The sequence below is a fragment of the Pongo abelii genome, chromosome 2, assembly GCF_028885655.2.
Source record: "Pongo abelii isolate AG06213 chromosome 2, NHGRI_mPonAbe1-v2.0_pri, whole genome shotgun sequence".
Taxonomy (NCBI): domain Eukaryota; kingdom Metazoa; phylum Chordata; class Mammalia; order Primates; family Hominidae; genus Pongo; species Pongo abelii.
In genome coordinates this window covers 121,820,867-121,847,957 of record NC_085928.1, presented here as the reverse complement: position 1 = coordinate 121,847,957, position 27,091 = coordinate 121,820,867, and the positions used below count along the sequence as shown (strand labels likewise).

Below are 27,091 nucleotides of genomic sequence, written 5' to 3'. Positions count from 1 at the left end.
CTAATATGGCGAAATTCCTGTCTCTACTAAAATATAAAAATTAACTGGGCGTGGTGGCGGGTGCCTGTAATCCCAGGTACTCGGGAGGCTGAGGCAGGAGAATCACTTGAACCTGGTAGGTGGAGGTTCCAGTGAGCCAGGATCGTGCCACTACACTCCAGCCTGGGTGACAGGGCAAGACTCTGTCTCAAAAAAAAAAAAAAAAAGGCTTTAAATGTCACTAAAGTTTTTCCTGGTTGTTCCTAGTTTCTTCCCCCTTTGTATCTTCCCTGGTAAATACAGTTTCTTCTATGGTATATGGTTTTCTGGAATTCAACAGATATGAGACCCATAGGCATCAGTCTCAAAATATGGCAACTTATTTGCTGGGGTTTGCATTTTTAGGTTTTTGGGTTTTGTTGTTGTTGTTGTTCTGTGGTCTTGCTTTGTTGCCCAGGCAAATGTTGCAGTGGCTCTATCAAGGCTCAGTGCAGCCTGGACCTCCTGGGCTCAAGTGGTCCTCCCACCTCAGCCTCCCGAGTAGCTGGGACTACAGGCAAGAGCCACCATGCCCAGTTTTGTATTTTTTGTAGAAGCGGGTTTTCGCTATGTTGCCCAGGCTGATCTCAAACTCCTGAGCTCAAGCGATCCACCTGCCTCAGCCCCCCAAAGTGCTGGGATTACAGGCATGAGCCACCGTGCCTGGCCTTTGCTGGGGTTTTGAATTCTGAGAGCCATTAGGTCTATTCAAGCTCTACCACTCATTCAGCTGCATCATCTACAATATGGGACAAAATCGACCTCGTGAATTTCTTCATGGACCCAGGAGGATGTTGTTGCAAGTGTCTCCCAAACCACATGGCATGAACCCTCAGAACAGCTGTAGTAGTCTTCCCTTGTGCCCTCTGGCCCTTAACCCATAATTTGGCCCCCTGCAGAGCTCTGTTAAAGCCATGCCCTTGACTAGAACATAGGCCGGCAACCTTGCATGGCCTTACCCAATGCTCTGCCATCTGCCTGCATGTGGATACTATGGACCCTCCGCCTCCTATTTCATATCAGAGTATCACCTCTCATAGTCCCTTTCTGACTAGTTTTCTGACAGCTCTGCCCTTACTCAATCTAAGTGACTTTGAGCAAATGACTTCGAGCAAATGACTTCATCTCTCTTGAGGTTTTTTGACCAGTTTGTAAAATGCTTTTCTCCAGGGCCTAGTGTGAGGATTAAAATGAGATGATGCATGCAAAGTGTGCCTGGTGGACACTTAATATAGGTGAGTTCACTTATCCCTCTTGTTACCGAAAGGGCCTGCTCAGCCCAGTCTCCCTCTGTACTTCCTTCATCTCAGTGCTACCTCTGAGTCTGTCATTCCTTCCTGTTCTTGGAAGCCACCTGGAGAAAAGTGACTGATGACATCATGGACCCTCTAGCCAGACTGTTTGGCTTCAAATCTTGGTTCTCTCTCTGGAACAATTTTGATATGAAACAAGCTGCTTTGCTTCTTTGTGCCTGAGTTTCTTCATCTGTAAAATGGGGATCCTAATTCATAGGATTAGAATGATGTTTAAGGGTGAGGCCATTGTACCATTGCTGAATGTGCCTTGAACTCCCAAATGTTTGAAAGGGAACACCATAGTTTTCACTGTATCATGTAAAAGTGATATCAAAGCAAAGATTATATAACAGTAGCACTGAGGCTGGACAGTGGGGAATGGAGGGGGACTCCTTGAGATAAATTACCACCTCCTTCACTTTTTTTCTGAGACGGAGTCTCACTATGTTGTCCAGGCTGGCCTCAAACTCCTGGGTTCAAATGATCTTCCCACCTCAGTTTCCCTAGTAGCTGGGACTACAAGTGCAAGCCATTGCACCCCGTCCTCCTTCACTTTTGATTTGCTCAACACCTAGTGGCATCCTGTGTTCTCATCCTATTCTTTCCTGCCTTGCCCAGGACCTCATCTTGTGATGACAAGAGATACCAGGTCTCCTTGCCTCAGATTCCTTCTCCAACCCTTTCTTCCTCACCACAGCCTGTAACTTCCTATAGCACAGCTCAGGCTCCTGCCTAGGGGTTGCTTCAGGGATACCTGAAGGTCTCTTTCTGCCCTTCCTACTTAGCCTTTTTTTTTTTAAAGCAGAGACAACGTCTCACTATGTTGCCCAGGCTGGTCTCCAACTCCTGGCCTCAAGTGATCCTCCCATCTCCCAAAGTGCTGGAATTACAGGCATGAGCCACCACACCCAGTTTAGCTAGTATTAATCCCTCCCTTATGCCCCATTTGTTCCACCACTGGATTCTCTGTCATCCCCTAAAAGGAGTCACCATTTCCTACCCTCAGAGCTTTGCTTCAGTCTCTTCTGCTGCCTAAAATTTTCTCCCTTCCAGTTTTAATGTGTCAACATCCTGAGCATCCCACACTGCTTCTCCATAGCCCTAACCTCCTCCAAGGGATATCCTCTTATGCCCCCACTCTTCATTTCACACATGCTTACTGAGGGCATGCTCTGGTCCCAGAAGCTTTTTTGTTTGAGCCCCGTAGTAACTAGGCAAATCTGCAAGTGCATGTCTTTCATGACGTGTTCTTTGTTGACCATTTTCTTTCCCCTACTGGATTGTAAGTACCTTTGAAGACGGGCTGTGCATTATACGGTGTGTGGATTGTTGTAGGTGAACAATAAAGTCTGCTAAACAGAATTTTTGGTGACATGTCCTTTCTAGGCCTGGCAACGACACCCAGGGCCTACTTCTTTCAAGGTGGTGAAGGCCTATTAACATAAGCCCAAGATTCACAGGGCCTCAGCATCCTTGACCTCTGCACCTTTATGGAGTGAGAGTTAAATAGTAGCCCGGGATGGGTGCGTTAGTTACTGGTCAAAGTCAATCCTCCAAGTCAACTTGGCCCGGCCTAAAGTAACCAAACCCATGCAGAAAACTTGCAATTTAAAAATTAATCTTCCCTTTCTTCCTGGGAAGGACTGGGCAGAAATGCAGGCTCCAGGGTGGGAGTGGGGCTGCGACGGGAGGAGGCAGCGAAGTTCATTAGCCCCCTCATTTGGGGCAATAGGAATCCATGTGGTGACAATCCATGAGGAGGATTTAGGGGGATTTGGCCAAGTGTCCCTGTGGGCCCCCAGCCTCCTCCTAATCCCGTCCACATTTCAGACTACTTAGGATCGCATTAAATGTCAAAGCCGGCGTTTAGGGAAATATCTACATTTCGTATGCATCGCTCGGATGAAAAGAAAAGCTGAAACGAACCTCGGAGCTTTTGGCGCGAGAGGCGCTCTGTGTGGTCCCGAGTGTGAATGGGAAGAGGGGGGCGGCACCCCGGGGGCCTCCCCGCTCAGGAATGCAGGCCTTTCACATGTAGAAAATGCTAATGCTTTGTTCCTGCCTCGGCCTCCCGGAGGCGCAGAGGCGCCCGGCCGGATTGTCCCGGCCGCATTTGCATGTGAGCGGCCCCAGATCCCAGTCCCCACCCGCGGCCCTCCCCCACCCCAGCACGGCTGGCCGGGGACTTCTGTCCTCGGGCTGGGGCCGCCTGCAAACGTCCTCTGCCGTCATTTATTTCATCCCGGTTAAAGCCACAAATAGCTACTTTCCGAATGGATAACCTTTCCCCTGGGGCGCCGGGCAGGTGAACATTTTTTACTCCATACTTGGGACACTGACAGAGTTGTATCTGGAACAACCTCTGTTCCAGCGAGGAAGGGCACGGCGTTGGCTGAGTCATGCCCTGCTCTAGCATCACATTAATGTCCTGTGGCGGACACGCTGTGTTTGGCGTGACACTAGCGGCTCCAAACTACCCATTACGTGGTTCGTCTTCAGTGGCATCCAAGCGATCGCAGGTGGCGGGGCCGAGGGGTAAGGGTATTTCATGCACGTTTTACGGAAGAAGACACAACCCAGAGTTGAGGGGCCACCGAGGTCCCTCTCTTGAGCACAGGCGCCCGGAGCGCAAATGCGCGGACTGACCGAGCGGCCGGCGCGGCGGCGCCGGGAGGACTTAATCGCGGGCGCAGCGCGAGGCTCGGGACTCAGAGCGCCACCTACCGGCGGCACGGTCGGCGCAGCAGGCCCCAGAAGGGCGGGGGGACGCTGTCAAGCCCAGGGGCACTTCGGCGGGGAGCCCCACCCGCCCTCCAGCTGAGCCTCAGCTGTGGCCCACATCCGGGGCCCAGAGCGCGGCGGAAACGCCGAAGCCGGGCCGGCAGGTACCCGCACGTTTCCTCCTGCCACCGCGGAGCTTGCTTCATTAACTCCGTTTCATGTGTCTTATTTTATTTCTTTTACTTTATTTTTATTTCATTTTATTTTATTTCACTTATTTCACTTCAATGTTTTATTTGGTTTATGGTTTTACTTCATTAATTTTACTTCATTAATTCTCTTTTCCCCATTATTTAATTTTATTCTGTCTCAGTATTTAATTATTTGTTTCACTACTTTATTTGTGGGTGAAGGGAAAGGGCGGATACCTTTTTTGTCTTATTTTTCGTTGTTGTTATTGTTGTTGTTGTTTTTTGAGACAGGGTCTCGCTTTGTCGCCCAGGCTGGAGTGTAGTGGCGCGATCTCGGCTCACTGCAACCTCTGCCTCCTGGGTTCAAGCGATTCTCCTGCCTCAGCCTCCTGAGTAGCTGGGATTACAGTTGTGCGCCACTACACCTAGCTAATTTTTGTGTTTTTAGTGGAGACGGAGTTTCCACCATGTTGGCCAGGCTGGTCTCGAACTCCTGACCTCAGGTGACCCGCCCTTCTCGGCCTCCCAAAGTGCTGGGATTACAGGCCTAAACCACTGCGCCCTGCAGGGCTCAATCATATTTTTTTAAACCCCTTCCAGGTGCTTGCTCTAGGCAAGATACCTTGCCCAGTGTACAGGGCAGAAAAGAGGAGATGACCACATAGTCCTAGGCTCAAGAGCCCCAAGCCAAACTGACAAACAACAAAGACCCAATAATTCAAACCAGGCTCCATGGAGGAGGTGTCATTTCAGGTGGGCAGATACAAAGGGATAGGAAGCTGCTTCACCTGCCTGGATAATAGGGGCCATGTTCCATATCAATACAAGGAAGGAAGAGTTCCGTCACACTGTGGAGAGTCTCTTGTGCTGGAGCGAGCTGTCTGCAATTTGAGTTAGGCCAGGAAAGTCTCAGGCCTGGGCCCTGATGGTTCTGTGGTTTCCATGGGAGGGCCTTCAAGGTTGTGACATCTGGCCCCCATACCATGTACAGTATGGTGTGTGTTATGTATTATTTTGAGGATAGGGAAGATGATTCCCTATTTATTTGCTATCAGTTCTCTAAAAAGCGCAGTGAATTGCATTTCTGAATATTCACCTTATTTTCCCCCAATCTTTAATTTTGAAAAATATTAAATATGTAGAAAAGATGGATGGCCGGGCCCGGTGGCTCATGCCTGTAATCCCAACACTTTGGGAGGCCGAGGTTGGCGAATCACCTGAGGTCAGGAGTTCAAGACCAGCCTGGCCAACATGGCGAAACCTCATCTCTACAAAAATACAAAAAGTAGCTGGGCATGATGGTGGGTGCCTGTAATCCCAGCCGCTCAGGAGTCTGAGACAGGAGAATTGCTTGAACCCCAGAGGCAGAGGTTGCAGTTAGCCGAGATCACACATTTGCACTCCAGCCTGGGCGACTGAGCAACAATCTGTCTCAAAAAAAAAGGATGGAAAAGTCGCTTAATGAAACTCTTTATGTCCTAGATCCACCAACTGATTCTTTGCCAGCATTTACTTTAGCATGCTTCCTCTCTCTCTCTCTCTGTCTCACACACACACACACAAACACACACACACACACACACAAACCTGTATGTATGTATCTATCTTTTCTTTTTTTAGTGAATTTTTTTTTTTTTTTTTTGGGAGACCGGTCTCCTTCTGTCACCCATGCTGGAGTGCAGTGGTGTGATCTCAGCTCTCTGCAACCTCCGCCTCCTGACTTCAAGTGATTCTCCTGCCTCAGCCTCCTGAGTAGCTGGGACTACAGGCACGTGCCACCACAGCCGGCTAATTTTTTTTTTTTCTTGAGACGGAGTTTCACTTTTGTTGCCCAGGCTGGAGTGCAATGGCGCAATCTCAGCTCACTGCAACCTCCGCCTCCGGGGTTCAAACGATTCTCCTGCCTCAGTCTCCCGAGTAGCTGGGATTACAGGCGTGCACCACCACACCTGGCTAATTTTTGTATTTTTGGTAGAGATGGGATTTCACCATGTTGACCAGGGTGGTCTCGAACTCCTGACCTCAGGTAATCCTCAGCCTCCCAAAGTGCTGGGATTACAGGCGTGAGCCACCGCGCCTGGCCTAATTTTTGTTTTTTTGTTTATTTATTTTTTTTAGAGACAGAGTCTCGCTCTGTCGCCCAGGCTGGAAGTACAGTGGTGCGATCTCAGCTCGCTGCAACCTCCACCTCCCGGGCTCAAGCAATTCTCCTGCCTCAGCCTCCCGACTAGCTGGGACTGCAGGCACACACTGCCACGCCCAGCTAATTTTTTGTATTTTAGTAGAGACTGGGTTTCACCATGTTGCCCAGGCTGGTCTCGAACTCCTGAGCTCAGGCAATTCGCTCGCCTCAGTCTCCCAAAGTGCTGGGATGACAGGCATGAGCCACCGTGCCCGGCCTTAATTTTTGTATTTTTAGTAGAGACCAGGTTTCACCATGTTGGCCAGGCTGGTCTCGAACTCCTAACCTCAGGTGATCCACCCGCCTCGGCCTCCCAAAGGCCTCAGCCTCCCAAAATGCTGTGATTACAGGCGTTAGCCACCACCCCTGGCCTACTGAACTTTTTTTTTTTTTTTGAGACGGTCTCGCTTTCGTTGCCCAGGCTGGAGTGCAATGGCGCCATCTTGGCTCACTGCAACCTCTGCCTCCCAGGTTCAAGCGACTTTCCTGCCTCAGCCTCCCAAGTGTCTGGGATTACAGGCATGTGACACCACGCCTGGCTAATTTTGTAGTTTTAGTAGAGACGGGGTTTCTCCCTCTTGGCCAGGCTGATCTTGAACCCTGACCTCAGATGATCCACCTGCCTCAGCCTTCCAAAGTGCTGGGATTACAGGCGCAAGCCACCGCCCCCAGCCCCTGCTAAACTTTTTTGTTGTTTTTTTTTTGTGGTTTTTTTTTGAGACGGAGTCTGGTTCTGTTGCCCAGGCTCGAGTGCGGTGGCACAATCTCGGCTCACTGCACCCTCCACCTCCCAGGTTCAAGCGATTCTCCTGCCTTAGCTTCCTGAGTAGCTGGATTACAGGCGCCCTGCATCAGCTTCCCAAGTAGCTGGGATTACAGGCTCTCGCCACAATGCACGGCTAATTTTTGTATTTTTAGTACAGACGGGGTTTCACCATGCTGGCCAGGCTGGTCTTGAACTCCCGACCTCAGGCGATCAGCCTGCCTCGGCCTCCCAAAGTCCTGGGATTACAGGCGTGAACAAACACTTTGGGAGGCTGAGGCAGGTGGATCACCTGAGGTTAGGAGTTGGAGACCAGCCCAGCCAACAGGGTGAAACCCCGTCTCTACTAAAAATACAAAAAGCCGGGTGAGATGGCCGGCTCCTATAATCACAGCTACTTGGGAGGCTGAGGCAGGAGAATCGCTATAACCCGGGCGGCAGAGGTTGCAGTGAGCCCAGATCGCACAACTGCACTCCAGCCTGGGCAACACACAGCGACACTCCCTCTCAAAAAAAATAAAAAATAAAAAATAATTGAGGCCAGGCATAGTGGCTCACGCCTGTAATCTCAGCATTTTGGGAGGCTGAGATGGGCAGATCACTTGAGCTCAAGAGTTGAAGTCCAGCCTGGGAAACATGGTGAAACTCTGTCTCTACCAAAAATATAAAAATAAAATAAAATCAGCCAGGCATGGTGGCGCTTGCCTGTACTCCCAGCTACTCAGGAGACTGAAGTGGGAGGATCACTTGAACCCAGGAGGCAGAAGTTTCAGTGAATCGAGATGGTGCCACTATACTCCAGCCTGGGGGAGAGAGCGAGACCCTGTCTTAAGAAAAAAAAAAAAAGCCTTTTCACAAGATGGCACGGAAAGTGAAGAAGGAAGTTCCTGCCCCTCCTAAAGCCGAAGCCAAAGCGAAGCCTTTAAAGGCCAAGAAGGCAGTGTTGAAAGGTGTCCACAGCCACAAAAAAAAGAAGATCCGCAAGTCACCCACCTTCCGGCGGCCCAAGACACCGCGACTCCGGAGACAGCCCAAATATCCTCGGAAGAGCGCTCCTAGGAGAAACAAGCTTGACCACTTATGCTATCATCAAGTTTCTGCTGACCACTGAGTCTGCCATGAAGAAGATAGAAGACAACAACACACTGTGTTCATTGTGGATGTTAAAGCCAACAAGCACCAGATTAAACAGGCTGTGAAGAAGCTCTATGACATTGATGTGGCCAAGGTCAACACCCTGATTCGGCCTGATGGAGAGAAGGTGTATGTTCGACTGGCTCCTGATTACGATGCTTTGGATGTTTGCAACAAAATTGGGATCATCTAAACTGAGTCCAGTTGCCTAATTCTAAATATATATATATATATCTTTTCAGCATTAAAAAAATAAATAAATAAATAAATAAAAGCCGGGCCCGGTGGCTCACGCCTGTAATACCAGCACTTTGGGAGGCCGAGGCGGGCAGATTGCGAGGTCGGGAGACTGAGACCATCCTGGCTAACACGGTGAAACCCCGTCTCTACTAAAAATACAAAAAAATTAGCCGGGCGTGGTGGCGGGCGCGTGTAGTCCCAGCTACTCGGGAGGCTGAGGCAGGAGAATGGCGAGAACCCGGGAGGCGGAGCTTGCGGTGAGCCAGTATCGCGCCACTGCACTCCAGCCTGGGCGAGAGCGAGACTCCGCAAAAAAAGACTAATGTCAAAATCCCCCTTCTAGGAAATTACAAACATTTTCATTTCTCTTAGATACCAAATGGAATGCCTTCCTGATGATTTGCTATTGTATATCTTCGCTAGTTCTGAAGGCCACAAGTCAAGATCAAGGTGCCAGCGTGGTCAGGTTCTAATGGGTCTCTCTTCCTGGCTTATAGATGGCTGCCTTCTCCCTGTGTCCTCACTTAGCCAGGAGAGAGGGCCAGGAGGACTGGTTTCTTTGTTTCTTTTCTTTTTTTTTTTTTTTGAGACAGGGTCTCACTCTGTCGCCCAGGCTGGAGGGCAGTGGCATGATCTCGGTTCACTGCAACCTCCGCATCCTGGGTTCAAGCGATTCTCCTGCCTCAGCCTCCCGAGTAGCTGGGATTACAGGCGTGTATCACCACGCCCAACTTTTTTTTTTTTTTTTTTGTATTTTTAGTAGAGACGAGGTTTCACCACATTAACCAGGATGGTCTTGATCTCCTGACCTCGTGATCCGCCCGCCTCAGCCTCCCAAAGTGCTGGAATTACAGGCATGAGCCACCGTGCCCGGCCGCTCACCCAACTAATTTTTGTATTCTTCGTAGAGACGAGGTTTCACCATGTTGGCCAGGCTGGTCTCAAACTCGTGGACTCAAGTGATCCACGCACCTTGGCCTCCCAAAGTGCTGGGATTACAGGTGTGAGCCACTGCGCCCAGCTGGTTGCTTTAAAAGTTTGCTCTTGCAAACTCTCACCGGGCGTGGCGGTGGGCGCCTGTAGTCCCAGCTACTCGGGAGGCTAGGCAGAATGGCGTGAACCCGGGAGGCAGAGCTTGCAGTGAGCCGAGATCGCGCCACTGCACTGCAGCCTGGGCAGCAGAGTGAGACTCCGTCTCAAAAAAAAAAAAAATTTGCTCTTGCTTTTCTGTCTATTTAGCTCCCAGCACTCCTATCCCCACACTGCTTCCAAAACAATCCAATAAGGAAAGCACAACGACATCCAAATTTCCCTTTGTAAAAATGGCATGTTTTCTAGGTTGAGAAACTCCGATTTCCATTTAATCATTGTGACTTTCATTAGCGCTGAACATCAGAAAGGGAGGAATCTGGGAGATTTGGGAGATGGCTGCAGATGCAGGCAATGGCCAAAACACTGGTTAGAGGAGCCCTGTTAGGATGAGGAGATGCAGCACAGTGTTGAGAAGTGGTTAGTGTGGCTGCTCTTGCTTGACTCACATCTGGTGAAATGCAGGGTGGACAGCAGTCCTGAGGTGGGCATTAATCCATCATCATCTGGTGGGGGCAGGTTTTTAAGGTCCTCTATCTCAGATAGGGTTTAATGGCAGGGCGGGAAAGGAGCATAGATGGGAAAGGTTGTAAACAAAGAAGTCTTCGGCCAGGCGCAGTGGCTCACATCTGTAATCCCAGCACTTTGGGAGGCCGAGGTGGGCGGATCACTTGAGGTCAGGAGTTCGAGACCAGCCTTGCCAGCATGGTGAAACCCCATCTCTACTAAAAATACAAAAATTAGCCAGGCATGGTGGTGCGTGCCTGTAGTCCCAGCTATTCAGGAGGCAGAGGTGAGAGAATTACTTGAACCTGGGAGGCAGAGGTTGCAGTTAGCCGAGATTGCACCATTGCACTCCAGCCTGGGCGACAGAGTGAGACTCTGTCTCAGAAAAAAGAAAGAAAAGAAAGAAAGAAGCCTTCTTCTCGTGCCACACTAAGTGGTTGGGTCAAGGAGCCTACTTGGACAAGATTCCTGCTGTCCCCCTGAGAAAAGCAACACTAGCCACAGGCCCAGTGATGACACCACCAGGCATGTGAGTCCTGAGTCCCACCAACACAGGCTCCTATCACTCAAGTCAGGCAAAAGGTGGGTTCTTTTCCATGGACTTTGGATTTTCACTTTGCTGCTTTCTAATTTCTTTGTGATGCATCCACTTGGATGCTTCCTTCTCCTCCTGGATAGCACTTCAAGGAAGGTGGGAAACATATACTGGGAACCAAACTACTGATGTCCAGTTCCCAGCCCTACTACCTCCTGTGTGACCTAGAGCAAGTTACTTTACCTCTCTGTGCTGCAGTTTCCTTTTTTTTGAGACGGAGTCTTGCTCTGTCTCCCAGGCTGGAGTGCAGTGGTGCTTGCTATCTTGGCCCACTGCAACCTCCACCTCCCGGGTTCAAGCAATTCTCATGCCTCAGCCTCCCGAGTAGCTGGGATTACAGGCATGCACCACCACACCCAGCTAATTTTTGTATTTTTAGTAGAGATGGGTTTTGCCATGTTGCCCAGGGTGGTCTCGAACTCCTCAGCTCAGGCAATCTGCCTGCCTCAGCCTCCCAAAGTGCTGGGATTATAAGCGTGAGCCACTGCGTCCAGCCAATTTCTTTATTTGTAAAATAGGATGATAATGATACAGACCTCATAGACCTGTTAATGAAGCTTAAATGACGTTGTATTTGTAAAGCTCAAGAAACAGTCAGTCCCTAGTACCCAGTATTATACTAGATCAGTGAAAGTTACATAAATGAAGTAAATGCAGAAGCTACCATCAATGCCCTGTAGAGCTCCTGTATCCGGATCTCCCTTGCAGACTTGGAAGGGAAGCAGGATGGGTTCATGGAAAAGTCTTGGGCGTTGGGATTAGACACTCCTGGATTCAAATCCCAGCTCTGCTACTCCCTGGCTGTGTGAGCATGTGTAAGCTTCTTGGCCTCTGAACCTCAGCCTCAACACCTGTAAAATGAAAATAATGCTCACTTTGCAGGGCAGTGGTAAAGAAAAGAGCTTCCTTAGCTAAGGCTACACAGTAAACGGCTTCTGCTGTTGTCAGAGTGGTTCCTGAGGTTTTCTGGTTTTTGCCTATGAAAATCCAGGCCACTAGAGATGGCAGCTGCCACAGGTGTAGGAGTGGATAAGAGGGGACCTTCCCTGGCCTATCCTTTCCCTGGATCCCCTGAAGTTTCCAGGCCTTCTTTCCCAGAATGGGGGGGAAAATAGGCTTTTTCTTCCTTCTGGCTTTTCATAAGAGCAGTGTGGCCGAGTGTGGTGGTTCATGCCTGTAATCCCAGCACTTTGGGAGGCCGAGGCGGACGGATCACGAGATCAAGACATTGGCTGGGCACAGTGGCTCACGCCTGTAATCCCAGCACTTTGGGAGGCCAAGGTGGGTGGATCACCTGAGGTCAGGAGTTCGAAACCAGCCTGACCAACATGGAGAAACCCCATCTCTACTAAAAATACAAAATTAGCTGGGCATGGTGGTGCATGCCTGTAATCCCAGCTACTCGAAAGGCTGAGGCAGGAGAATCACTTGAACCCGGGAGGCAGAGGTTGCAGTGAGCCGAGATTGTGCCACTGCACTCCAGCCTGGGCAACAAGAGCAAAACTCCATCTCAGAAAAAAAAAAAAAAACAAGACATTGAGACCAGCTGGGTGCAGTGGCTCACGCCTGTAATCCCAGCACTTTGGGAGGCCGAGGCGGGTGAATCACGAGGTCAGAAGATCGAGACCATCCTGGCTAACACGGTGAAACCCCCGTCTCTACTGAAAATATAAAAAATTAGCCGGGCGTGGTGGTGAGCGCCTGTAGTCCCAGCTACTCAGGAGGCTGAGGCAGAAGAATGGCGTGAACCCAGGAGGCGGAGCTTGCAGTGAGCCAAGATCACGCCACTGCACTCCATCCTGGGCAACAGAGCGAGACTCCGTCTCAAAAAAAAAAGAGATTGAGACCATCCTGGCCAACATGGTGAAACCCCATCTCTACTAAAAATACAAATTTTAGCTGGGTGTGGAGGCAGGCGCCTGTAGTCCCAGCTATTCTGGAAGCTGAGGCAGGAAAATTGCTTGAACCCGGGAGGCGGAGGTTGCAGTGAGCCGAGATCGCACCACTGCACTCCAGCCTGGTGACAGAGCAAGACTCTGTCTCAAAAAAAAAAAAAAAAAAAAAAAAGAACAGTGTGAAAAACTTTGAAAATCACAGGATTTTGTGGTCAAAAACCTGAAGTCACATGCAGCCCCTCATTTGGCCCGTAAGCCCCTCACAGGCCCCAAAATTGGGGCAGCTGTTGTGGAGCCCAGTATTGCTATGACAATTGCCCATTCAACTTAGAGTCTGATGCTCTATATAACTCTTGAGTATGGGTTTTATCTGTCTGTCTATCTATCTATCTGTCTATCATCTATCATTTTTTACTACAATCCAGGCTAGACTAATCATTAAAATAGAGAACAGGATTCTTGGAGGAGATGACAAGCTGTGGTCCCTCCTTCACTGATTCCTGCAGTAAAATTCATAGAACAAAAGGATTCAAGGCTGGGCGAGGTGGCTCACGCCTCTAATCCCAGCACTTTGGGAGGCCGAGGCGGGTGGATCACTTGAGGTCAGAAGTTTGAGACCAGCCTGGCCAACATGGAGAAACACCATCTCTACTAAAAATACAAAAATTAGCTGGGCATGGTGGCGGGCAACTGTAATCCCAGCTACTCAGGAGGCTGAGGCAAGACAATCACTTGAATCCAGGAGGCAGAGGTTGCAGTGAGCTGACATCCTGCCATTGCACTCCAGCCTGGGCAACAAAAGCGAAACTCCATCTCAAAAAAACAAAAAGCAGTTTGGGAGGCCGAGGCGGGCAGATCACCTGAGGTCAGGAGTTCAAGACCAGCCTGACCAACATGGAGAAGCCCCATCTCTACTAAAAATGAAAATACAAAATTAGCCAGGCGTGGTGGTGCATCCTGTAATCCCAGCTACTCAGGAGACTGAGGCAGGAGAATAGCTTGAACCTGGGAGGCAGAGGTTGCAGTGAGCCGAGATCGTGCCATTGCACTCCAGCCTGGGCAACAAGAGCAAAACTCCCTTTGGAAAAAAAAAGGATTCAGCAGAAACAGGTAAACATGGTGAAATTGAGGCCAAAATTCAAGAGATTGGCCTAGACTTTTTTTTTCTTTTGGAAATTTTAACCAGGTTTGGCTGTTCATGAAAACTTTTAATAGCTGAGTTTTTTCTGTGTTTTGTTTTAAGTGGGAGTGAAGTTCTGAAAGGGTCGGGAACAAATGGAAGAAAATGGAGCTAACAGGGGGGACGTGGGGCACAGCAAAGTGTTCTTAGGCCCACTGAGTCAAAGGCACAAGAATCAAACTGGAGAGAGTGAGGAGCTCAAGCCAGACAAAGCCAAAGTGGTAGATTTCCTTTCTTAGGCCAACTAGGTTTTCCTTTGCTGGGAAGGAAGAGGGGCTTTTAAATTTTTTATCTAAAATAGAGGTGAGTTTAGGGTGCCATACGGCTGCATTTTTCACCCCTCAGAATCCCTTCTGCTTGAAGAAGGTCTTAATGAGGTCTAGTGGCCCTAACTCGACCTGCTTGGTCAGTGTTTCTTTCTTTAGAGAGTGATCCTGCTGAATTAAAATTCAATTAATCCAACTTTAAGGGCAAGAAAAACTATTTGTGAAAAATCATTAAACAGCACATAAAATCCTTTGAGGAAGACTGAATACTAGGAGAAGTACAGCCTGGCTTTTGTTAAGGTACTTTGGGCCCAATGAGTTAACTTTTTCAAGGAATTTTAACAAGATAGTGGTCAAAGTGGAATTTGTTCGTGAAGTTTATTTAAGGTTTTACAAGGCCCTGCAAAGAGTCCCTCCCCTAAGTCTGGAGGAGAAGAGAGTTTGTAAAAACGTGGTGAGAGGTAAAATCTTAGGGGGGCATTTTTAGACCTGGGAGGAAACAAAACAACTGGCCTAGATGCTTCAAAAATATCAGGGTCCTGGCCGGGCGCTTAAACACTTTATGGCAGGGCGCGGTGGCTCACGCCTGTAATCCCAGCACTTTGGGAGGCCGAGGCGGGTTGATCTTCTGAGGTCAGAAGTTCGAAACCAGCCTGGCCAACATGGCAACCACCCGTCTCTACTAAAAATACAAAAATTAGCTGGGTGTGATGGCACACACCTGTAATCCCAGCTACTCGGGGGGCTGGGGCAGAAGAATCACTTAGAACCCAGGAGGTAGAGGTTGCAGTGAGCCCAGATCGTGCCATTGCACTCTAGCCTGGGTGACAGAGCAAGACTATATCTAAAAAAAAAAAGCCAGGGTCCTTAAAGACAAAGGAAGGCCAGAGAACTGCCACAGATGAAAGGAAACTGGGCTGGGCACAGTGGCTCACGCCTGTAATCCCAGCACTTTGGGAGGCTGAGGCAGGTGAATCATGAGGTCAGGAGTTCAAGACCAGCCTAGCCAACATGGTGAAACCCCATCTCTACTAAAAATACAAAAAAATTAGCCGGGCATGGTGGCCGGCACCTGTAATCCCAGCTACTCAGGAGGCTGAGGCCAAGAATTGCTTGAACCTGGGAGGCAGAGGTTGCAGTGAGCCAAGATTGCACCACTGCACTCCAGCCTGTGTGACAGAGCGAGACTCCGTCTCAAAACAAAAAACAACAACAAAAAAAGGAAACTGAGGAGACTTGACAACTGAATGTAGCATGTGATCATGGATTGGATCCTGGGAAGGGAGAAACAAATTTGCCCAGAAAGGACAGATTTGGGACAACTGGTGAAACATGAATCCAGTCTATGGATTAGATAATGGTACTATATCAACATTTAATTTCCTGACTTTGAGAACTGTACTTTCGTTGTGTAAGATAATGACCATGGTCTTAGGAAATGCACAAGGAAGTGATTAGACATAGGGGGCATCACCGGGAGCGCTGGTTCACGCCTGTAATCCCAGCACTTTGGGAGGCTGAGGTGGGCGGATCACGTGAGGTCATGAGTTCGAGAAATAGAAGGGCATCATATCCACAACTTTACTCCCAGATGGTTCAAGAAAAATAGTATATGTGGGTATAGCTATATATACTCCACTTATAATACACACATATGTACATATCCCAACATATACATACCGTGTACATGTAATACAGGTATATAATATATAGATATAGTAATATATATGTAAATATATGGGAGAGAAGAAGTGATAATGCAAATTGGGCAAAGTGTTAATATTTGGGGACTCTAGGTTAAGGATATATTGGAGTTTTTTGTACTATTACAATTTTTCTCTAAATTTAAAATTATTTCAAAATACAAGGTAAGCTAATATAAAAATAAGTAAAACTAAATAAATTTAAGAAGAGATAAAAGCTTTAAAAAAAAGCCAGGCATGGTGGCTCATGCCTGTAATCCCAGCACTTCCGGAGGCTGAGGCAGGAGGATCATTTGAGGCCAGGAGTTCAAGACCAGCCTGGTCAATATGGTGAGACCTTATCTCTATTAAATAAATAAACAAACAGGCTGGGCTCAGTGGCTCGCCACCTGTAATCCCAGCACATTGGGAGGGCAAGGTGGGTGGATCACAAGGTCAGGAGATCGAGACCTTCCTAGCTAACACGGTGGAACTCCATCTCTATTAATAATACACAAAATTAGCTGGGCGTTGTGGCAGGCGCCTGTAGTCCCAGCTACTCCGGAGGCTGAGGCAGAAGAATCACTTGAACCAGGGAGGCGGAGGTTGCAGTGAGCTGAGATTGCACCACTGCACTCCAGCCTGGGCGACAGAGCGAGATTCCGTCTCAAAAATAAATAAATAAATAAAATAAAAATAAATGAATAAATAAATAATAAACAAATAAATGAAAAGAAACCTAAAAAGAAAAAAAAAAGAAACAAAAAGGAGGTAGATAAGGAAGAAACAATCTGTGACATTTTTTGATTTTCTCTTGCCCCATAATATATCAAGACAGGTGCTAATAGGATACACAAGAATTAAGAATCACCCCAAAGAGGTTTGTAACCAAACTAGGAAGACCTAAGGCACTTGCAATAGTTGAAAACCTGTGGTCATCCATGTATCCAGGAGCCATCATTCAACAAAGAGTTACTAAAGACCTCTGGTGCCCAGGCCAGAGTTTGTGACTTAGCTCCTGCCTCCAAGGAGCTGGCAGTTTTATGCAAGAGACCAACACATACAAAATTATTGCAGTGTCCACAAGAATTGTGACGGTAGCATGAATGTGGGAGTGTGCATCTCAGTCTGGGGAGGGAACCTGCCAGAAACAACTTACTTCTCAGAAGATGTGACACTGAAAGTAGGTTTTGAAGGCTGAGTAGGAGTCAGAGAAGGGATTTGTGAGCCTTGGTAGAGGAGACAGTCTGCAAAGCACAGAGATAGGAGACAGTATGCAACAGCCAAGCAACAAGGGCACATTAAGCAAAGTGGGTGCTGAAAAGCATCAGGCAGGAGGCTGGACAGGCGAGTCATGGCTGAAAGGCTTAGAGGAGGCTAGAGTTTCTGAGCTAGGATTTGAAGAAGGAGACTGTCAAGGATTCGTGAAAACCACGTATTATAGACAAACAGAGGGAATGAGCACACAGGTCAGGAATGAGCAAATCCCAAGGCTAAGGGGACGGTAAACACTCTGGAGCCTGGGAGTCTGCACAAGGTGGGGTTGTGCAAGGTGTTTGCTTCTCACCTGAGCCTGCAGGCTTTCACATGAGGCCTCAGCCTATAGTCCCATGGTCAGGGTCAACTCAGGAAAACAGAAATGACTTTACATATTTATAACAGAGAAATTTAGTGGGGGGATTTTGTTGGACAGGTGAGGGAATTAAGAGGTCAGCTAAAGCCGGAAGCCACTGCCACTCCTAGGCTGGAGGGTCAAGGGAGGAAGTGATGTTACCTGAACCCAGGGTTTGAGGTCACCTGCTGGAAGCTGAAGCCACAACAGGCCTGGAACTGGAGCTGTGGAAGAGATGCAGCCACTACTGAAGACAGGAGTTGCTACCCAAGGCAGAGGGAGGAAAGAATACCCTGGCTTTTCCCTTCTCATCCTCTCGTCAACTGCTATCCTCCTATTGGCTAAACCCAGCCAAAGCCAACTGACATAGGAACTGAGGGAGTATAACTGAGGATCAGCCTCGCTGTGATCTAGGACAGAGCAGGGGAAGGGCTGGGAATGGATCTGAGGGCACCCAGACCCAGAAGCAGTCCATATGGGAGCTGTTTTCAGTCCCACACATAAATTGGGCAGTCTTTTCTGTCCACGTATCAGCACTGACCCATTCAATCCCCCAGTGTTCTTCAGCTCAGGAAATGGTACCATCATACATCCAGGTGCTCAGGTAAAAACTCTGGAGTCAACCCCACTCTCACCTTTTGACTTCTGTCTTTCATCCAACCCATCAACAAATCCTAAGGGCTCTACTTTATTTTGTTTTTTGGTTTTTGTTTTTTGTTGTTGTTTTGAGACGGCGCCTCGCTCTGTTGCCAGGCTGGAGTGCAGTGGCTTGTAAAATGGAGAAATCAAAAGTGCCATTTTCTGGATATTTAGAACCATTATCGAGTTTGTATTGGGGCCAAGCAGTGTTGCAGAAGAAAATAAGACGCTTAGGTTTTAGGTCAGGCGAGAGTTGAAGAGGCTTTAAGTTTTTGAGAACACAGGCTAAGGGAGAAGAAGGAGGAATGGAGGGTGGAAGGTTGCCCATAGTGAAGGAGGCAAGTCCACAGAAAAGAGAGGGTAGAGACATGGAGAAGGGGGGTTAGTGAGCAGCCCTGGGCTGCAATGCGGGTGAGCAGCCAACGCAGGCATCCCCACAATTGACTTGCCACCAAAAGAATGTGGGTGAATGACCAAGGCAGGCATCCCCACGGTGATCAGACACCAATACAGTGTGGGTGAATAATCAGGCAGGGGTCGCCGCAGTGATTAAACACCAAGAGAAAACTGTCTTCCCAAGTCCGTGACCGGCACCAGAGTTTTGGGTCCACGGATAAAATGTGTCTCCGTTGTCTCTACTACAGAGGAAAAAGAACTGGAATTGGAAGGACAGGGAGACTGAAGGGTAGCAACAGAGGCTGGAGAAGAGAGTGAAAAGACCGCTTACCGGATTTGAAATTGGTGAGATGTTCCTTGGGCTGGTTGGTCTGAGGACCCGAGGTCATAGGTAGATCTCCTCACGGAGTGACGGTGAGGACAGGGGACTGGTCTCCCGAAGAAGTCCTCCCGTCCCAGGTCTTCGGCACCAAATGTCACACACGTCCGTGTGAAGAGACCACCAAACAGGCTTTGTGTGAGCAACAAGGCTGCTTATTTCACCTGGGTACAGGTGAGCTGAGTCCGGAAAGACTCAGCCAAAGAATATAGGGGTGGGGCCATTTTATAAGATTTGGGTGGGTAGTGGAAAATTACAGTCAAAGGGGGTTTTTCTCTTATGGGCAGGGGCAGGGGTCACAAGGTGCTCAGTGGGGGAGGTTCTGAGCCAGGAGAAGGAATTTCACAAGGTTAATCGCTCAGTTAATGTGGGGCAGGAACAAATCACAATGGTGGAATGTCATCAGTTAAGGCAAGAACCGGCCATTTTCACTTCTTTTGTGATTCTTCACTTGCTTCAGGTCGTCTGGACAAATACATGCAGACTTGGGCTCAGAGGCCTGACACAAGCGATTCTCCTGCCTCAGCCTCCCCAGTAGCTGAAATTACAGGGATGCGCCACCATGCCCAGCTAATTTTTGTATTGTTATTTTTTATTTATTTATTTATTTTTTTGAGACCGAGTTTTGCTCTTGTTGCCCAGGCTGGAGTGCAGTGGTGCAATCTCGACTCACTACAACCTCCGCCTCCCAGGTTCAAACTACTCAGCCTTCCTGATCTGCCCGCCTCAGGCCCCCAAAGTGCTGGGATTACAGGCGTAAGCCACAGCGCCAGCCAATTTTTGTATTTTTAGTAGAGACAAGGTTTCACCATGTTGGCCAGGATGGTCTCAATCTCCTGGCCTCACGATCCACCCGCCTCGGCCTCCCAAAGTGCTGGGATTACAGGCATGAGCCACAGCGCCCCGCAAGGGCTCTACTTCAAAAACATTGTGTATTTCATTAGTTTGAAAAGGCACATTTTTCTTTTTCTTTTTTTTTTTTTTTTTGAGACAGAGTCTCACTCTGTCGCCCAGGCTGGAGGGCAGTGGCGTGATTCAGCTCACTGCAAGCTCCGCCTCCCGGGTTCACGCCATTCTCCTGCCTCAGCCTCCCAAGTAGCCGGGGCTACAGGCACCCACCAACACGCCCGGCTAATTTTTTGTATTTTTAGTAGAGACGGGCTTTCACCGTGTTAGCCAGGATGGTCTCAATCTCCTGGCCTCATGATCCACCCGCCTCGGCCTCCCAAAGTGCTGGGATTACAGGCGTGAGCCACCACGCCCAGCGAAGAGGCACATTTTTCACTTGACATTTCTGAAGTTGGGATGAAGTTTTCAGAGCATTAAACTAGTGGAGTTTTTCCTTGTGTGGTGGTAATAATGGTATATGCTTCAATTATTTATTGCTGCTTAACAAACCACTTGAGAACTGAGCTGCATAAAACAACCACCATTTTACCTTGCTCACAGATTTTGTGGGTCTGGAATTGAGAGAAGGCACAGCAAGAAATATTTGTCTCAGTTTCACAATGCCTGGAGTCTTAGCTGATAGCTGGGATGACTGTAAGGGCTGGAGGCTAGAGTCATCTGGAGAGGAGTCACTCACATGTCTGGCTCCTAGGTTGGGATGACATGAATAGCTGGGGGCTCACTGGATGGCTGGCTATCTATCTATCATCTATTGTTACATATTCTCGGAACTTCTCCATGTGGACACTCCACATGGCCTCTCTATTATGGCAGCTCATGGTTCTGAGGGCCAGTGTCCCAGCTTCTTATTCTGATTGGACTGCTATAATAAAATACCATAGACTAGGTAGCCTGTAAACAACAGTTTACCTTTCTGAAGGCTAGGAAATTGAAGATAAGGTACCAGTAGATTTGGTTTCTGGTAAGGGCCTGTTTCTTCATAGAAGGCATCTTCTCGCTGGGCGTGGGGGCTCACGCCTGTAATCCCAGCACTTTGGGAGGCCGAGGTGGGTGGATCACAAGGTCAGGAGTTTGAGACCAGCCTGACCAACATGGTGAAACCCCGCCTCTATTTAAAAATCCAAAAATTAGCTGGGTGTGGTGGCACGCACCTCTAATCCCAGCTACTCAGGAGGCTGAGGCAGGAGAATCGCTTGAACCTGGGAGGCAGAGGTTGCAGTGAGCCAAGATCGCGCCATTGCACTCCAGCCTGGGCGACAGAGTGAGACTCCAACTCAAAAAAAAAAAGAAGGCATGTTTTCATTGTAACCTCACAGGGTAGAAGGGGTGAGGGATCTCCCTGGGGTCTCTTATAAAGGCACTAATTCATCATGAGGGCTCCATTCTGATGACCCCATCACCTCCCAAAGGCCCCACCTCCTACCTCCTAATACCATCACCTTGGGGGTTAGGATTTCAACATATGAATTTTGTGGAGACACACCAACATTCGGATCACAGCGCCCAGTGAGCAAGATGAAAGTTTGCCTCCAAAGTCATATCGCATCACTTCCACTGTATTCTGCTGCTTGAAGCAGTCATAAGCCCACCTAAATTTTAGGCAAAGGCACACAGACCCCTGACCTCTCCATAAGAAGAGTGTCAAAGAATTTGGGGCTATGTTTTAGAACTGCCACAGTGTATCTTAAAATTAGTGGAGTCTTAGAGTCCACAAAATACGTTATCTTGAATTTGAGCACCCCTCACAACCTCTACTGCTAACACCCTGGTCCAAGCTATAATTACCATCCATCTGCCTCAGTGATTCCACTCCATCCCTCCTAGGCACCCTCACCATCTATTCTCTACACAGTAGCCAGAGTGATCTTTATAAAACATAAATCATGGCCGGGCATGGTAGCTCATGCCTGTAATCCTACCACTTTGGGAAACCGAGGCAGATGGATCACTTGAGATCAGGAGTTCAAGACCAGCCTGGGCAACATGGTGAAACCCTGTCTCTACTAAAAATACAAAAATTAGCTGGGCATGGTGACTCATGCCTGTAGTCTCAGCTACTTGGCGGGGCTGAAGCAGGAGGATTGCTTGAACCTGGGAGGTGAAGGCTGCAGTGAATTGTGCCACTGCACTCCAGCCTGGAGGACAAAGTGAGACTCTGTCTCAAAAAAACAACAATAAAAACCCACAAACAGGCCGGGTGTGGTGGCTCATGCCTGTAATCCCAGCACTTTGGGAGGCCGAGATGGGTGGATCACCTGAGGCCAGGAGTTTGAGACAAGCCTGGCCAACATGGTGAAACCCTGTCTCTACTAAAAATACAAATATTAGCCGGGTGTGGTGGTGGGCACCTGTAATCCCAGCTACTTGGGAGGCTGAGGCAGGAGAATCGCTTGAACTCAAGAGGCGGAGGTTGCAGTGAGCCAAGATCACGCCATTGCACTCCAGCCTGGGTGACAAGAGCAAGACTCCATCTCATAAAAAGAAAAAAACCCACAACAAACAAAAACACTTAAATGATATAATAGACTGCCTTGATCTTAATCTTCTATTGGCTTCTTATCACCCAGAAGAAAATCCAAAGTTCTAATTTGGACTTATAAGGCCTTATATACTCAAACCCCTGACTTTATATCTGACCTTACTTTCTGCCAGTTTACCCCCCTGTTCATTTCATTCTTTCACTGGCAACATTGCTGTTTCTCAAAGGAATCTATCATATTCACACCTCAGGGTGTTTTAATTTGTGGTTCCCTCTTTCTGTTACTCTTCTCCCCTAGATATCTACATAGATATCTTTCACCTCATTCTGGTCTCTACTCAGATGTCATCTCTTCAGACAGGCCTTCCTTGACCTCTCCATCCAAAAATAGCACACTCAACTCTATCACTCTGTCCCCACACCCAGCATGGCTTTGCTGTGCTTTGCTTTACAGCCTTGATCACAAAAGGCTAATCTGCTCCACATTCATTTACATGTGCATTGTCTGTCTCCACCTTCAAGGCAGGGACTGTTTTGTTCACTGTTGCTTTCCCAAAGCCTGGTATATGGTAGGTGCTCAATAAATACTCATTGGATGAATTCACTTATTGCCTCATTTCCTCACTGCGTAACCTCGGGCAAATAACTTCTCTGGGCAGTTGGCAAGCAGGCTGGTGGATGGCTGTTCCTGCAGGGTCTCACTCACATAGTTGTTAGTTGGCCAGCTGTCTGTGGGGAGATGGAGGTAACTGAGCCACATGTCTTTCATCCTCCAGCAAAGTAGCCCAGGTGATCACATAGGTTGAATAGCAGCAAGAAGGCAAGCTCCACATTCTCTTCTGCTTGTGTCATGTTTGCTATTGTTCCATTGGCCAAAGCACGTCATGTGGCCCTTCCCAGAGTCATGGTGAGAGGGCACAGTCAAAAGGCAAGCATACAGGGAGGCGTGAACAAATCGGGGGCCACGATTACAACAGTCTGCCCCAACAGCTCATTTCAGAAGAGAGGACTAGCTTAAGTGCAGCAAAGGTGGGAGGTGGCAAGGAGGAAAAACAACTTCTGACCCAGCGCTCTGGAAAAGCAGGGGACTTTGAGTCAGTTTTTTTTTTTTTTTTTTTGAGACGAAGTCTCGCTCTTGTCCCCTAGGCTGGAGTGCAATGGCACGATCTTGGCTCACTGCAACCTCTGCCTCCTGGGTTCAAGCGAGTCTCCTGCCTCAGCCTCCCGAGTAGCTGGGATTACAGGCATGCACCACCACACCCAGCTAATTTTTGTATTTTTAGCAGACATGGGGTTTCACCATGTTGGCCAGGCTGGTCTTGAACTCCTGACCTAAAGTGATCCGCCCACCTTGGCCTCCCAAAGTGTTGGGATTACAGGCGTGAGCCACCACGCCCAGCCAGGTTTTTTTGTTTTTTGTTTTTCAGACAGTCTTGCTCTGTTGCCCAGGCTGAAGTGCTGTGGCATGATCGAGTCTCACTGTAGCCTCAACTTCTCGGGCTCAAGTGACCCTCTCACCTCAGCCCCCTACTAGCTGAGACTATACGTGTGGGCCACCACGCCCAGCTAATTTTTTGTGTTTTTTTTGTAGAGATGGAGTTTCACCATGTTTCCCAGGCTGGTCTTGAACTCCTGGCCTCAAGTGATCCCCCCGTCTTGGCCTCCCAAAGTGGTGGGATTACAGGTGTGAGCCACCGTGCCCAGCAATTTTTGTATTTTTTGTAGAGAGGGAGTTTTGCCATGTTGCCCATGTTAGTCTCAAACTCCTGGGCTCAAGTGATCTGCCCTCCTCGGCACCCCCCAAAATACCAGGCATGAGCCACCATTACAGCCTAACATCTGTTATTTTATTTATTTATTTATTTATTTATTTATTTTTGAGACCGAGTCTCCCTCTGTCGCCCAGGCTGGAGTGCAGTGGCGTGATCTCAGCTCACTGCAAGCTCCGCTTCCTGGGTTCATGGCATTCTCCTGCCTCAGCCTTCTGAGTAGCTGGGCGCCCACCACCACGTCTGGCTAATTTTTTGTATTTTTAGTAGAGACGGGGTTTCACCATGTTAGCCAGGATGGTCTCGATTTCCTGACCTCATGATCCGTCCACCTCGGCCTCTCAAAGTGCTGGAATTACAGGCGTGAGCCACCGTGCCTGGCCCTATTTTTTTATTTTTTAATAGTGGCCATTTTGATCGATGTGAGATGGTATCACACTGTGGCTTTGATTTGCATTTCTCTAATGATTAGTGATGTTGAACATTTTTTAATGCTTGTTTGCCATATATATGTCTTCTTTTGAGAAGTGTCTGTTCATGTCCTTTGTCAATTTTTTAATGGGGTTGTATGTGTTTTGCTTGTTGATTTGTTTAGGTTCCTTATAGGTTCTGGATATTAGATCTTTGTCAGATGCATACTTTGCAAAAATTTTCTCCCATTCTGTAGATTATCTGTTTACTGTGTGATAGTTTGTTCTGTGTGCAGAAGCTTTTTGCTCTAATTAGGTCCCACTTGTCAACTTTTGTTTTTGTTGCAATTGCTTTTGGAGTCTTTGGCATGAAATCTTTGCCAAGGCCTGGGTCCAGAATGGTATTTCCTAGGTTTTCTTCTAGGGTGTTTATAGTTTTGGGTTTTACATTTAAGTCTTTAATCCATCTTGAGTTGACAAGGAAGGGATCCATTTTCACTCTCATGCATATGGCTAACCAGTTATCCCAGCACTATTTATTGAATGGGGAGTCCTTTCCTATTGCTTGTTATTATCAACTTTTTCGAAGATCAGATAGTTGTAGATGTGCAGCTTTATTTCTAGGTTTTCTATTCTGTTCCAATGGTCTACGTGTCTGTTTTTGTACCAGTACGACACTGTTTTGGTTACTGTAGCCTTGTAGTACTGTTTGAAACCGGGTAGTATGATGCCTCTGGCTTTGTTTTAAAAGCACTATCTCATTTAATTTTCATAATCACCCAGAGCACTAGGTTCCATTTTCATCTCTTTTTTTTCTTTTTCATTTTTGAGATGAAGTCTTGCTCTGTTGCCCAGGCTGGAGTGCAGTGGTGCAATTTTGGCTCACTGCAACCTCTGCCTCCTGCGTTCAAGTGATTCCCCTGCCTTAGCCTCCCAAGTAGCTGGGATTACAGATGTGCACCACCATGCCCAGCTAATTTTTGTATTTTTAGTAGAGATGGGGTTTCACCATGTTGGCCAGGCTGTTCTCAAACTCCTGACCTCAAGTAATCTACCTGCCTCAGCCTCCCAAACCTGGGATTACAGGTGTGAGCCACTTCTCCTGGCCACAATCTTGAGCAACAAGAACAAACCTGGAAGCATCACACTACCTGATTTAAAAATATACTGCAAAACTATAGTAATTAAAACAGCATGATATTGGCATACAACAGATATATAGATAAATGGAACACAGTATAAAGCCCAGATATAGATCCATGTATTTATGCTTAATTAATCTGCAACAAAGGTGCCAAGATCACACAATGGGAAAAGGACAGTCTCTTCAATAAATTATGTTGGGAAAAGTGAATGTTTACAGGCAGAAGAATGAGATTGGACCTTTACAGCACACACAAAAATCAACTAAAAGTGGATTAAAGACTTAAAATATAAAACCAAAAACTGCAAAACTACTAAGAAGAAACAGGAAAAAGCTTATTCACATTGGTCTGGACAATGATTTTTTGGGGTATAACCCCAAAACCACAGGCAACGAAAGCAAAAATAGACAAATGAGATTGCATCAAACTAAAAAGGTTCTGCACAGCAAAGGAAACCAACAACAGAGTTGAAGAGAATCTATAGCATGGGAGAAAATATTTGCAAACCACACATCTGATAAGAGTTAATATCTAAGATATATAAGGAATTCAAGTAGTTCAACAGCAAGAAAACAAATAACCCAATCAAAAAATGAGCAAAGAGGCCAGGCACGGTGGCTCATGCCTGTAATCTCAGCATTTTGGGAGGCCGAGGTAGGTGGATCACCTGAGGTCAGGAATTTGAGACCAACCTGACCAACATGGTGAAACCCTGTTTCTACTAAACATACAAAATTAGCTGGACGTGGTGGCATATGCCTATAATCCCAACTATTCAGGAGGCTGAGGCAGGAGAATCATTTGAACCCAGGAGGTGGAGGTTGCAGGGAGCCGAGATCGCACCATTGCACTCTAGCCTGGGCAACAAGAGCGAAACTCCATCTCAAAAAAAGAAAGAAAAAAAAAAAAGCAAAGAGCCAGGTACAGTGGTGTCTACCTGTAGTCCCTCCTACTTAGGAAGCTGAGGTGAGAGGATTGCTTGAGCCCAGGAGTTTGAGGCCGGCCCAGGCAACATAGCGAGACCTCATCTCTAAAAAAATAAAAATAAAAAATTTAACGGGCAAAGGACCCAAATAGATATACCTCGAAAGAAGATATATAAATGGCCAATAGATGTATGAAAAAATATTCAACATTGGCAGGGCACGGTGGCTCATGCCTGTAGTCCCAGCACTTTGGGAGGCCAAGGCAGGCAGATCATGAAGTCAAGAGATTGAGACCATCCTGGCCAACATGGTGAAACCTTGTCTCTACTAAAAATACAAAAATTAGCTGGGCGTGGCAGCACATGCCTGTAGTCCCAGCTACTCAGGAGGCTGAGGCAGGAGAATTGCTTGAACCCGAGAGGCGGAGTTTGCAGTTAGCCGAGACTATGCTACTGCAGTTCAGCCTGGCGAGAGAGCGAGATTCCATCTTAAAAAAAAAAAAAAAAGAAAAATACATCACCACTCATCAGGGAAATGCAAATCAAAAGCACAGTAAGATATCACTCACACTTGTTAAAACGGCTATGATCAAAGAGACAAAAGATAACAACATGTGGAGAAATGGGAACCCTTGTACACTGTTGGAGGGATTATGAATCGGTAGAGCTG

The 27,091-nt window shown here is 47.8% G+C and overlaps 1 long non-coding RNA gene and 1 pseudogene across 3 annotated transcripts in view; one reads left to right on the top strand and one right to left on the bottom strand.

Moving 5' to 3' along the window:
* The window catches only part of LOC129058598 (uncharacterized), an 86,244-nt gene extending 65,725 nt beyond the window's left edge, over positions 1–20,519 (bottom strand). The window contains exons 1-3 of one of the 3 annotated variants that reach the window (XR_008523808.2): positions 20,223–20,519; positions 18,737–18,866; positions 11,400–11,586 (exon numbers count right to left, since the gene is read on the bottom strand). This is a non-coding gene — a long non-coding RNA (uncharacterized LOC129058598). The remainder of the gene's footprint in view (positions 1–11,399; positions 11,587–18,736; positions 18,867–20,222) is intronic. The other 2 variants (XR_008523811.2, XR_008523810.2) reach the window with 2 other exon arrangements.
* Positions 8,015–8,545, top strand: LOC100447040 (large ribosomal subunit protein uL23-like; annotated as a pseudogene).
* Positions 20,520–27,091: the final 6,572 nt, after the last annotated feature.